Below are 5,540 nucleotides of genomic sequence, written 5' to 3' on the forward strand. Positions count from 1 at the left end.
TATATATATATATATATATGGACTATATTAGGATTAAAGTTCAATAAACTTGTTAAAAAGATACTTAAACTAGGGTCTGGAGAGATGGCTCAATGGATAAAAGTGCTTGCTGTGCAAGCATAAAGAGGCCTGAGTTTGAATTCCCAACACCTACATAAAAAGAGCATGGCTGTGTGAGCTTATAACCTCAGCTTTGAGGGACAAAGACAGGCAGATCCTGAGAGTTTGATGGCCAAGCAGCCAGCTGACACAGCACACTTCTTATTCACTGAGAGATCATGTCTCCAGGCTATAAGGTCAAAAGCTATAGAGAAAGACATCCAACGTCCAGCTCTGGGGTGTCTGCATGGGTGCACACAGGCTTGTGTACCTACCCACTCATGTGCATGCACAACATACATCACACCACACACAAGCACACACACACACACACACACACACACACACAGTACTTAAGCTACTAATATCAGAGGATAGAAAATCAAAACTACAGTGCCATAGATTCTATGGACATTAAAAATTAATAGAGGAAGACTGAACAATCTGGCCCACAAGTTGATAACTTACATCAACTGGATCTATTCATTGAAAGACACAGTCTGCCAAAACTCACATAAAAAATAATCTGAATAAGTGCATAAATAGTAAGAAAACTGAATAAATAATAACTTTCCAAAACTATAAGGCACCAGGCCAAGACCTGTTGCATGGCATTACTATGTCAACATTAGTTATACCTAAGTAAACAGTCTGACTCTTAACTCTAGATTTTTTCATAATTTTTTATTTAATAACCACATGATTAGAAGAAGCATTTCATTACAGATTTAACATATTCAAGAACAATTTCCAGAGCAAGGATACATCTCTTTCAAAAGTGGCTATAAAGTTTTAGGTTTACAGTTGAATTAATACAGTTATACAATATTGAACTCAGTATAGACCCTGTAAGACATAAAATTGAATGAGTTTTTAACCTTTAAAAAAGATCTCCATTTCATTTTAAAATATGCTGTTTCCTACAGAAAGATTCATTTATAATGCTACTAACAGATGTTTGCAAATGTGTCTCTGATCTCTATGTATCTGATTATTACTAGTCACAGTTGGTTACACTCAGATCCTTGGCACCTGAGTATGGATATAACTCCATGAGGTAATTTCAATGGTAATTTTTAACACCTCTACTAATTAACATGAAGCAAATTTTTATGCTCTCTCCTCAAATATGTCATTTTTTTATTTGTTGATTTTTTGGTGTATATATCATACAGAACATCCCAAACAATCTTATTCATCTATATACCCACTTCCCAAATCGCACCCTCCCATAGCCCCCCCACCACCACTGGAGCCCATAACATCTGTCATCCCTGTTACTGTCCACTTGTGTTGTCAGTGACCCCAGCCATTCCCCAGTGCTTGTTCATCCGCTGAATTTGTTCAGCCTATCTAGAGAGCCTGGTTTTAGGAAGATCAGCTGTTCCTCATCTAGCAGCAATCAGTTGTCAATATTCCTTTAGATAAGATTGGAGTCTGCTGTTCATTTTCCTAGTTCTATGCTGGGTTACTGTCTGGGAGTCTTTTGGGCCATCCTGGCCAATAACTCAAAGGAAGATATCTCCTGTCTGACATTGTTTCTTGTTATGTAGCCTTTAGCTATACTTATGGACTCTTAAAAAATTATATTGACCCCTTTAATCTTTGGCTATACTTTCCTTCGGGGTGTTTAAGACCCTATAACTGGCCTAGATAAACCAATTTATTTTTACTCTTAAGGTCGTTTGAGGATCTGTTCCTCAGGGGTCACATGGGCTTGGGAGGAGCCCCTGGTTCCTTTCTTTTACCAGTTCCTTCTATGTGAAGATAAGTCAAAGCTCCTGATCAACCATGGCTGGCTTTGCTTGGAAGCATGGAGGAAATGTTTACTATGTGTTGACCCTCTTCTTTGTAGACTGGACACTGGTTCAAGTCAGTCTGGTGGGGTCTCCATGGCCTCCTTGATCAAGAGGACAGGTGACTCACCACAGTTACAGGACATTCTGAGAGATGCTCATAGTCCCCTGGAATTTAATTGACCTAGGAGGACAAGGAGCAAAAACTGTCCTTTATATCCCTCTGACCAAATTTGTATAGGCCTCAAAGTATGGCTGTTAAACCTTCTTGGATGTTTAACTCTAGTTTTAAGAGTGGGCTTGAACTCAGAGGACACCTGTTCCTTCAGCTGTCTCCTGGAATTGTGCTGTGGAGCCAGACTTCACCCATACTTTTATTGAAAATGGTTTCTCCCACTTCAATTGGGGAACTTTACAAACTTGGATCCAGTCTTATCAGACAATCTTGCCCTTTCATCACTACGCCTAAAACATCTCATACACACAATGACAAGCATTCTTCTTAATTTCCTATGTTTCCAATGAAGCCCTGAATATGAATACATTGTGTTCATTGCTTTGATTTACTAATTCTCAAGCACATCCACATTCATTCATTATCCTGGGTAGGAGGCAAATTGAGGTTCTAGGGGATCAAAGTCAAGTACCCAGGTCACAAGAGCACATGGCTCAGAGAGTTTGTTTGCATAACTTTTTGGTTGCAAAGTAAAAGTCATTGGTCTACATTCTGTCCATTTTGTCAAAGTCATTCCTACAATGTTCACTGGAAAATTCAACAGTGAATTTCTTTTGAGGAAGAAATTATACCATTTTTTCTACAAGTTTTTCAAGAAGATAGAAGATACAAGCTGAGGAAATACTTCCTAACTTATTCTGTGAGTCCAGCATTACCATAATTCCCAAACTAGATGGGCATTACAAGAAAGGGAAACTAATAACTAATAGCTCTCATGGACAAAGATGCAAAATGCCTCAAAAATATTAGGAAATTGAATCCAACAGTGTATAAAAAGAATTATACACTATGATTATGCAAAGTTATTTCCAGGCATGCAAGTAGCATAAAAAATTTAAAGTCAGTTAATCTATTATTTCAACAAGCTAAAGAATAAAAGTTAAGTGATCATATTGATAGATGTCCCCCAAAGCATTAAACAATTATCTAACATCTAGTCATAATTTAAGAAAACAGTAATCTAGGAAGAGGGGAACATACTTAACCTCATAAAAATTATCTGCAAAAGCTGTGCAGCTAACATCGCATATAAGAAAGAGAAAAATTAAGGTTTCCTATAAAGATCAGGAATAAAGGAAAGATATCCTCTATCACTATTTGTTCCCAATTTCACACTAAAAATCTTAGCTAATGCAATAAGATAATAAAATGAAATGAATGTAGGCAAATCACAAGTAGAGAAATAAAATTTTCTTCATACATTCACAGATGACACTATTGTTTATTAAGAAAATCTAAAAAAATCAACAAAAAATTTTCTAGTATTACTAAGTCATTATAGTTTGTGGGAGAGAAGAATGGAGAATTATTGTTCAGTGTGTATAGAGTTTCAGTTGGAAAAATTTAGAAGTTCTGAAGATGAATGGTGGTAAGATGTTAACAGTGTGCTTGTACTTAGAAATCTTGAGCTATGTACTTAAAAGCAGTGTAACTGTTAACTTTCATGTGTATTTTATCATGGCAAAAATGTGAAATAATTGTAAAAAGGAGTTTGAACAGAAAAACCTTACATGGGTGGACAATGTGCTCCCATAAGACATGGGTTATTAAATAAAAATCTCAGTGCCAAGCATGGAATATCTCCTGAGGTTTTGATCAGGGAGGCACCAGAGACACCCAAAACACTATAGGTTATTGCCAGTGCTCTTGGTTACCTACCATAACTAGATGATGAGACTCTATTGCTGAAGCATTGCTTACTTTGGTTGTAGGACATAGAAAAATCAACCTCAAACAGACTAGGAGACCCTCTCCCAGTTGGATAGCTTCAATAGTGCCAGAAGGCGCTATGAAGGCTGCTGTGGGAGAAAATACATCAATGGTCATATTGAATGCTGGACCCTGCATGCTACAATACTGTTCTGCCAATTAAGATGTGCCCACTTGTATGCACAATAGTGGCATGATGGTTATGAGGATAAAAATACCACTTTCTGATTAGATATGAGTCTTGATCCATAAAATTCCATGCCTGATACTGTTGACCTGGTCAACAGCCCATGACTGGGGAGATTAGGCACTATGGGAGATCATACTGCTGTTTTGCTAAATGATCAAGCTGTCAAACTGTCTTCTAGATATTTATGTTTATACCCATAGATTTGTGCTGCTTTCAACTTTGGTCAGAGAAGATTCTTTTTACAGTGAGTAATGACTAATACAGAGACTCATAAATGGTATAAGTAACTATAAGTATTTGGCTGTGAATGGGTCACCTATATCAATCTCCTCCATCTAAGGCTCAGGGAATATCAAGAAAGAAGAGACAGAAAGAATGTATGAACTATAGATGGGGAGGAGAGCTGTGTAATGCTGACTTCTGGGCAAGATACAGCTACTGCACACATCAACTCACAGCAGCTATAGTTACTTGTATAAGACCTGCATAAGATAAAGCCAGTCAAAATTCTAGCATGGGGGGTGGGGGTCCCGGGGCACCACCCTTGGTGGAGAGTTATCAGCAGTGGATGGCTGTTGGGGGAAGGAAAGCCCCTTTCCTTTGGGTATGTGGCTGCTGGTAGGTTATCCACACTCTAGTGGATGACCACACATTATGTGCATATGTGCAGCATTAATTGGATTCAGCAGTTATTATAACGATAATAAAAAAGGACACAAAGATGGAGGGAGACAAGGTGAAGGATACTAGGTCAGAATCTAGATATTATTGGTGGATTTTCCAAGGTTTCATAGTTTGGGAACAGTGTCACACTGGTGTCAGGATACCGGTGTCCTATTTCCTTAATTTACAGAGACATTATGACAGAGAATGCTTGGTGTTGGACTATATAGTGAACACACTTTGAGAGAAGTTTAAGAATAACAGGCTATACCTAGATCTGAAAAAAAATATCTCAAATGTTCTTTTAACTAGCCAAGAATAAGACAAGATAAAGCTCCACTTCTATAGAAGTCCAGTGTATGAGAGGGGAGCATTTCTTTGGGCAGTAGCTATGTTTCCTAGTAAAAGCAGAAATCTCCCTTCTTCATTCTAATTTATCTATTACAAGATTAAACCTCTTTCCCAATCTGTGTGAATATTTATAAATTTGTATTTGCAGCAATAATTGGCTCTTAAGTAACAGAGGTTTGAAGTGCAAGGGTCCATTTGCACTTGCATTTTTTTCCCTTGAAATGTGTAGCAATTTGAAAAGCATTACAGATTAATTGCAGCACCTTAAAATATTGAAAAAAATTAAAGTTAGGTAAGTCAGGAATGCTTAAAATATATCTAGATAGTAGTCAGTGCTTATTATCTCCAAATGCACAAAATTCTAGTTTTAGGTTAAAATTTATCACAATTTAGCCACACAACCACAGGTTGTACATGGTGCCAATTGCAACTGAGAAAAATATTAATAAATGTAAGAATGCAGTGTTCAGTCATGACTGTACAATTCGCTATGTCA

The sequence above is a fragment of the Nannospalax galili genome, unplaced genomic scaffold (assembly GCF_000622305.1).
Source record: "Nannospalax galili isolate Female #2095 unplaced genomic scaffold, S.galili_v1.0 scaffold540, whole genome shotgun sequence".
Lineage (NCBI taxonomy): Eukaryota > Metazoa > Chordata > Mammalia > Rodentia > Spalacidae > Nannospalax > Nannospalax galili.